We start from the raw sequence: 8,881 nt of genomic DNA, 5'->3' as shown, positions 1-8,881 counted from the left end.
GGACATGATTAATTTCACGAATCTCAATTTGTTCTGAAAACCCTAATTTCAGAAACCCTAAATTGAAACTTTAGTTTTTAGGATTGAAATTAAAATAAAAAGTAATAGAAGAAGATAACCCTAGTTTTCTAATCAGTAATCACATATGATTTGTATAGAAAAGATGATGATTTTGCTCGAATTGAAAGGAAGGAGACGAGGGGTGAGTTTTTCTTTTATTTTTCTCTCTCATTTATGTCGACTGAACCAGCTAAAGAACTGATTCTGTCAAAGTATATTAACCTAGGTATAGAAATGTACACGTGTTAGTCACACGTTAGCGGATATCGGAAATAAGGCTAACGGAAATATCCCAACCGGTACCTTTATGGTAGGACAAAAATATCTGATACATTATCGGTTACGGATAACCGATTACCGATATAACGGAACTAAACCTAACGGAAACCGGATAATCGGATTCGGATAACGGATAACGGATATCCATTGACATGCCTACGTTTAACTTTAACGTCTGGAAAATTAACCACGGCCTGGGTCTTATACATAAATTAAGCACGCCTAATATAGGGTGTCTAGTTTCACTTTTGACGCATGTAATCGTCTAAGAGCGTCCACAATGGACGACTAAACCCAAATATAGTGTCCAGTTGATAGGCGTAGTGGGACGGATCATCGATCAAAATTTGATCAAAGACTAAAATCCATACCAAATTTGGTCTGCGACCAAGACCAAACCCAAATATAGTTGGGCGTTTATATAGTCCACGCCCCATAACCAGGCGGACGTATAGTCCACGTCCCACCCCAGGCGGACGTATAGTCCACGCCCCACACCAGGCCAACGTATAATGCACGCCCGTCTTTTTTTTTTAATCTTTTGTGTGGGGCGGGCTTAATACCTCCGCCCCACTCTTTACAAACTTCAAATGCATGGGGCGGGCATAATACCTCCGCCCCACTTTTTTTCTTTTTTTTTTTTTTTATTTTTTTTTCTACACCGGGCGAACGTATACTCCCCTCCCCACACCAGGCGTTGGTATATTCTACGCCCCACACCAGGCGTTGGTATAATGTCCGTCTGACCAAATTTAGTTTTTCCACCGTAGGGTCACACACCAGATTAAACCCAAAATTTGGTCTTTTTTTTCCTCTGTGGTCTTTGATACTCGCACCACTGCAGTTGCTCTAAAACATATCATGTGTCCAAGGGTTAACTAGTCATTTGGCTTGCATATACAAAACTCTAGCAGACCTAATATCCCATCACTCACTCTTTTTTTATCCTTCTTTTTTCTCTCTTGTTCTGTTAGCTCTAAACTTATTACAACAATCCCGTAGGAACACGAACGATATGTTTTTATGTTTTGATGATGAAGATCTGCTTTTGAAGCCAAGAATTACTTCACACCAACGCCTGAAGAACTTTCCCCGTTCACAGCATCACTAGTACAATTATGGTCTTTGGTCACGGTTGACCTTGTCACGGTTCTATCTATAAACGTGACTAATATATTGATAGTCCCGGGTAAACATGTTTCCGTAGCCATTTCATATATCTTTGGATACGGGTACATCCAATTCGTGTCTAATATACGTACATGAATCCATAACACGATCAAAAGTTAGAGCCGCTTTGGTTTCTAACCCACCTTCTACACTCCCAGTCTCCCACGATCTCTACTTCAACTACGCCCACCTTCTTACTTCTTCTCTCTGCGTTAAATTCAATCCCGAATAAAAAAAGTATTTTATCTATATTGATTGATTGATTGTTCGATCTGATATTCTGTTCCTATGGAGTTTGAATCGGAAGTTCTAATCAGTCAGTCAATGTTTTTGTCTTCCTCTACATAGAAATTACATAGTTCAGGAAATTTTATGGTTAACATTTGAGGAGTTCGGAGTAAATTAACAATGCATTTGCTATTTAATGATGAATCTGATGTTCGATTTAGTTCGAGCGGCTTGGGTTTTTCTAATAAGAGTCTGAAATCGTTAATTTTTGGATTCTCTGTTGGTTAATAGATGTAATAAATTTAGTGTTGAATTTGTGAATTCTTTGTATTTTATGGGTTTTCTTATTTATAATCATGGTACATTATATTTCCGATTTTGATTTTGTTTGAATTTAAAATTAGGTACCCTAAGATAGGCATTGCTAGAGTGTGGGAGATCCATGCCTTTTCTTTATGTGAATGGTAAGTTAGATTCTTCCTCAGTATCTTGTTTTAATGATGAAATGGTTTTCTAAGTTTCTTAGTGAACCCAAAGATCATAATGACAACTAATCCAGTTGACATCAGATTATTGCACTTATAAGGCTGTATAAAAAAATCCAACTCCCCTTCCTGAGATTACACTCCTTTTCCTTGGTGCTTAATTCAATGGATTCTATATCCTTGACCTAATCCAACTCCCCTTCCTGAGATTACACTCCTGTTGCAGTAGTACATGTATGCTATACTTACCGAGGCCTTTCCATATCATATTTTAGAGCTCTGGTTTTGTTGTCGGTCAATTATATATGGTTCAATTGCAGGTATCTTTTGTCTCCTCAGCTGAGATTTTCAGTATCTTTTGTAGCTTCAGTGTGAAGTATTTTACTGATATTTTAAGTGGTGTGATTACTGTTCTCCTGCATATCTTTCATCCACTTGTCATACAAAATTCATTTATCTGAAAACTTGGATGCATAATACCATATCAAGGGCAATTGATGCAAGTTTTATAGACTGTAAACCCGTTGTACATGTTGAGTTTGTTTTAGTGGGATGAACTGCGAAGGTTCGTGAACTAATTCTGTAACTTCTTAATGCAACAATAAATTAGTTTGGCACGAAAATTGAAACTATTTCCTCCAAGGCCACCATTTTTTGGCTCAGAAACAGCCGTAAGGCGATGCTTCACAACCAAATTTAAAGTTTTTGATAAACTATGGCTTTGTTGATGAAGATAACCCTAAAACTGAGTTCATTCTGACAGGTTTGTTTGTAAGCCTACTTTTTTCTCCATCTAGAGCTTATTGGTCTTGGACCCTTGGTTCTTACATGATCTCTTTGATCCAGGCACCTCAGCAGCAAAGATCCTCAATAACATGATAAGAGATTAGTTGCTCAACTAAATGGAAAACTATAGCTATATATACAAGAGATTTAATCATTTCCCTTTTTTTTTCTTTTTCTTTTTCATGTAAATCTTTATGCCGCAACCACATGTGTCCGTTGGCAAAGAATTAAGATATGCTTCCTTACTCTTCAACCAGGCTATGTTGCAGAGCAGATCAATCTGAGTTTCAATATGTAAATTTTATTAGGGCCCATATGCAAGTAAGTTGACTTACTACAATTTTATACCAGAGAATAATTGATTATACTTTCTTTTGTTAATTAATTTAACTTCCATGAATAACAATTTAAAATATCTTTCTGAATGAATGTAACAATTTACCTATTAATCGTGTGCCTTGAGGAAAAGTTGAACTGACAAAGCGGTTTCCAGGTGATACTATATCTTCCTGCCTTGCTTCTAAAGTCTTTTAGTCAAATTAAAGAAACGATACTCTCTCAGGGTACTTTTATGTCTGTCTGTCTATCTGTCTCTATCTCATCCTTTATTACTTGTTTTGGATTTCAGGAAATTTAGGAAATGGTCAAGCTCCGAATTATCAATAATCCTGTAAACAGCGATGTAGCAATCACTTGTAACTGCCAAATTGGAAGATGGGCATGAACTAGGTAATCCCTTCAAGAACGTTGGAAGAATCGGAAGAGGGGCATGAACTAGGTAAGCTATACTAGAACCTTGGAAGTTACAGTGAACCAGAAACATAAAACTGATCCTTCTTTTGCCACTGCCTAATGACGAGAAAGATAACAAAAATGAAACATTAAGAGTTTGCTTTTGAAAGCAAGTTCTCTTCTAGTTTTGTGTTATGTTGTAGAAACTTGCACTTAATTAATAGGCAATCTGGTCTCTTTTTTTTGCAAGATATATTTTTTTTAATGTCGATCTTGGAATGCTTTTTGGCCATATTGCAGGGTTAATCATCTGGCTTCGTTTTGTAAATGGGAAGTCGTGGCACTTGGATTTATAATGGAGAAACATAAAGCTCGAGAAACAGTTTCAAAATCTTACTAGGTGACTTGCATGTTCTGTATAAATTATTTGATTTGTAAAATAACTTCAAAATTATTTACTTTTTTAGTTTAAGTTGCCTAATTAAACATCCTGATTTATTTGGAAGTTTTGGGGGTAGATCAACAGAAGGTAATTTCATCGTACCAATTTTTTATCTTCATAAACTTTCACATCTTCACAGTTAACATTTTTATTTTGTTGACAGGAAGTCTCGCTTCAAGAAAGGCCTGGCACTGGAAATACACAACTTGCAAAAGCATTAAATTCTTTCAGGAAAAAACTCTCTCTCTCTCAAGTAAGCCTACATGCTAGATGCTAAAGTAAATGATCATTTGATTCATTATCTATATACCTACGTATTGTGATTGATTCTAGACTGGCTTCTTTGGACCGTTTCCATTTACAGATATGAAATACTTATACTTGATAGTTGATTTTATTGTTTCAGCAACACTAGGCATTACATCCAGCAATCACGTACGAAACTGTCTTGTGACAACTAGCCTTTTTTTTGTAACCCATCATTAATTATGTATTTGTTGGTTCTCTAGCTATTTTTTTAACATTCTGCCCCCTTGGGTCAGTCCCTAACTTGCAGGTTCATTTCAGTGGAACCTTTTGATGAAGGGTTTTTAACTGGTTGTTCTTAATTACTCTGCACTTTATGGGGTTGTTTCATAAACCTTGTACTGGTAGTTTCTTTTGTTTTGTTTTAAAACAAGAGAAATGATGAGTATAGCTTGGGAAAGGTAAACTATACTTGAATATCCGTCATATCTGTCTGTTTGTGCTGGTGCACATGTATCTTTTGATTCTTTTCAATTGCAATATGGCTCTTTATTATCCATTATTGTCAAGGAAAACCACTTATCATTATATTTGGGTTACTCTTTCCTTATTATGAAAAATTATTCTCATTGTCCAACTTTAAATGATGCTTGGTACCTTAGAAAGAAATAAATGTGTTTCTGAAGGTACCACTTACTGCCACATGCTCATTTTTTTTTCTTTTATTGTGATCCAGGAACAAATCAAGGGGGGGCCTCCATTATAATTCGTTATTGCTGGTTTCGACTTTACCAGTGTATGAGTTCCATATCTTTGCTCTCAGATTTGCAAGCTAACATCGATGCTGCCATCAATGATTATTTCTTCTTTTGTATAGTTGGAATAAGAGAAAATTTACATGAATGTTTTCAGTGGGTGTGCATCTTAATTATAATGCTTGCTTAAGCTTTTCAGATCAGCTTCAGAGACGATTTAGAATTTCGACGAATTACTACACACTTCCGCAGTATATTAAGATCTTGTACTGTAAATTGAGTTTTTTTTTTAGTGTTATCTTCGTTTGCAGCTTGTTGGAGGCTGCCTTTCCTACTCTTCTAGGAGAAACATAATTTGATATTGATTTTATTCACTCTAGTAAAATATATATATCAAGAAACATATAAAATATTGTGATTTTTCACCATATAATCATATTCAGTTCCATGTTTGGTACAATTATATTCAGATACTATTGCTGCTTTGCCTATTTTGTTTTGTAAATAAGGAATAAAGATGTTTCCAACTCAAAACTTTGCCCAACATCAAAATATCTTATCAGTGCGTATATTGTTTAGACACGGCGAATATTTGGGATCCGTGTCTAACGTACAAGTTAGTTACGGTGTAAACAAAAATTCGTGTCCATTGAACAGATTTTGTCCCGGTGTATTTCAACATCACGTGACCAATGAGAAAACTTGTCACGGTGTATGATAAAATCCCGTGACTATTTGAAGTTCTGGTCACGGTAGATTACCGTGACCAGAAGCTATGACTTTTGGCCTCGCAGCCTTTGGTTACGGTTTTCCAAAACTGCAACACTGTGGCCATAGACGTTTGGACACGGTAAATTACCGTGTCTAAAGGTCATTTTTCTACTAGTGCATCCAACCTTAAAATGAAAGATCAACTTCAATATGAATTTGCTCTTTGATTATTTGTTTTTATACTATCTGTAAAAGAAATTAGAGTCCATTTAGAGTCCATCATCAAATACACTACTGTTGCTCCATTTTTTTTGATATAAATAAATAAAGATATATGTTAAACTTGACTATGTAAAGGTATGAAATTCCGGCCGAAACAAGCCGATTTTTTCAGTCATGTAGATTCCGTCCGAGATTACCGGAACCATCTCGTCTCGGCGAAACTACGAAAATCGTCTGCTCTTAGGCCGAGATCCGAAATTTCGTCGGCCGAAATCGACTACGTTGATATATAGGTATTTGTTCACAAAAACCAATAACATATAAAATATATAGGTATTTGTTCACAAAAACCAATAACATATAAAAATAAACGAAAAAGTATGCATAACAGGTTATACAGTGTTTCGAAAGAACGCATACCGGTGTTTCGAAAGTATGCATAACAAGTTACGTAGTCGTTCAAAAGTATGCATAACATGTTGTGCAATCAAATGCAGGCTGCATAATAATTTATATAGACGGAAAAACACACAGAATATAAAAGTACTTATTCATAAAAACCCATAACATGTAAAAATGAGCAGAAAGTATGCATAACAGGTTATGCAGTGTTTCAAAAGTATGCATTACAAGTTATGCAGTTTTTCAAAGTATGCAAAATTTTCAGGGATATTATTGGCAAGCAAACTAGAATATAACATATTAAAAAGAAAACGTCCCTTGAAATTTTACAAATAATATCTCATTGGAAAGCTTTTAAAAAGATCTACACACTGAATACAAAGAATAATATCAAATTTAAGTTTTTAAGAGAAAGTCAACAACTTCTTATTGCCTCTCTAATTTCTCTTTTGTTTTCACCCTTATTTCTTCATCTCCTTAAGAAAAAGATAACTTCATAAAATATGGGCTTGTGAATAATTTTCACCGAGAAAATAAGTTGGATTGTGATCTTTTTTTAGTGTGGGTTTGAGGGTGAAAGAATCTCAAAAATGGACATGACAGTAGATTTCACATTAAGATATAATTCAAGGGTGTATTATACGATCTGAGTGGTGCGATTACCACTGCTCCAAGGGGTGAGCATTTGGTTTGGAATCCGTAGATTCGACCTGGAACAACCGTAATTTTAAAGGTGGATACCCGGATCATTTGCTAGTGGGATGGATGGGAATGATATTTTTGAAATCCAACGAGTTACATATTGGGCTTAGATTGACATCCATGACTTAAAAGAATAGTTAAAAAACTATTAAAATTTGTCTAGTCCGAGCATCCTTGGTGACCAGGAGATGCATTATGACTTTAATTGTATGCTTAAAAAAAGGTGCCTTTAAACTGAAAGAAGAGAAAGCTTTAGTCAATGATTTCTCTTCTACTTCCTATGACAGACATGTTCATTCAATAACTACAAAAGCCAATAACCATTTTATAATTTAACTCATACGACGATCATAAACTAAATTTATTGGATTATCCGCATCTAATCGGCTCATCTGTGCATCCATTAGATGCAAATCCGTTGGATATTGGATTGAATGCTGATCCAAAATAAAAATTCGTAAGGAATTGAATTTGATTTGGATGAGGTGAAACTCGGTCCATACCGACCCATTTTGACCCTTAACTTACTCATATAGAATGGAGCTTGACATAGGGGTGTACAGAATACCCGGAAGCATGTGGCCTGCCTAGGTCCGAAGGATCCCATAGGCGACCGACTGCCTATCATGGGTTTGCTCGGCCTTCCCGGTAATTATAAGTGGGAAGACCCGGATTTTTGTTCAAAAATTAGAGCCCGGTAACCTATTTAATTACCTGGCCTGCCTGGCTACTGGTAGTCTATTTAGTTACCCGACCTGCCTAATAACCCATCTAGACCAAAATTATATACCTCGAAATATAAATACGTATAAATTATTGAATTATTTCGAGATTTCACTTTCACGTTTTCTCGTTATCTCATCCTGACGTAGTTTTTACAGTGATAAGTAGGGAATTCGTTTCTCGGACTTGGGAAGATAATGATTTTGGACTTAATAAAAGAAAATATTAAAACTAGCAAAAATATGCAAAATAAGGTAACAAGATTAAGAGTTACTAGGACTCAGGATTCCACCAAACTCATATTCTTATGGTTCAATTACTAATTCTTTGACAATTATAGCTCCAAAAATAATAACTATTGACCCTAAATCTTTGCCAAGTTAGATTTTATAAAATATTAATTGTAAATGGTAAGCATGAGTTATCAAAACACCTATGCTAAACATAACTCATCAAACTAAATGACAACTAATTAATTCAAAATCATAATTCAAATTATATTAATGCAAAAGTCACAAAAAGAATTAAATAAAGTTACCACAAAGATGAGAATTGGCTTCCTCCGTCATCCCAATGATGGGGTTTAGCTCCACATGGTGAAAACACGCTCAAAATATTTATTCATAGATCAAAAGGTGAAAAGAGAGAAGAATACTAAAAACAGAAAACTGCAACGTTTATAAGAGTTGCGAAATAACTGTTACAATGAGATTCTACTATAGCAAGAACGACAGTTCAGTTTTGCAACAGATTTAGCGACTGTCTTCTGCAGGCTTATGTCCTTCGTGTTCTTGAGTCTCTGCAGCAGCATAAACCTTTCCTGCGAGCTCTTATTTCTTCTCTGCAATACTCTATTCTTTCCCTCAACTCTCGATAGCCGTCTCTGACCCCAAAGAAACTCTTTTATACCCAACAGCACCGTAATAACTCCCAAAATA

At 35.5% G+C, this 8,881-nt stretch overlaps 1 long non-coding RNA gene across 1 annotated transcript; it reads left to right on the top strand.

The window, feature by feature from the left end:
• The first annotated feature begins 2,526 nt into the window (after positions 1 to 2,526).
• LOC113326121 lies at positions 2,527 to 4,639 on the top strand. The gene is made up of 3 exons (XR_003348313.1): positions 2,527 to 3,786; positions 4,041 to 4,140; positions 4,346 to 4,639. It is a non-coding gene; the product is annotated as an uncharacterized LOC113326121 (long non-coding RNA).
• The last annotated feature ends 4,242 nt before the right edge of the window (positions 4,640 to 8,881 follow it).

The sequence above is a fragment of the Papaver somniferum genome, unplaced genomic scaffold (assembly GCF_003573695.1).
Source record: "Papaver somniferum cultivar HN1 unplaced genomic scaffold, ASM357369v1 unplaced-scaffold_10, whole genome shotgun sequence".
NCBI lineage: Eukaryota > Viridiplantae > Streptophyta > Magnoliopsida > Ranunculales > Papaveraceae > Papaver > Papaver somniferum.
This window is presented reverse-complemented; position numbering and strand designations above follow the sequence as displayed.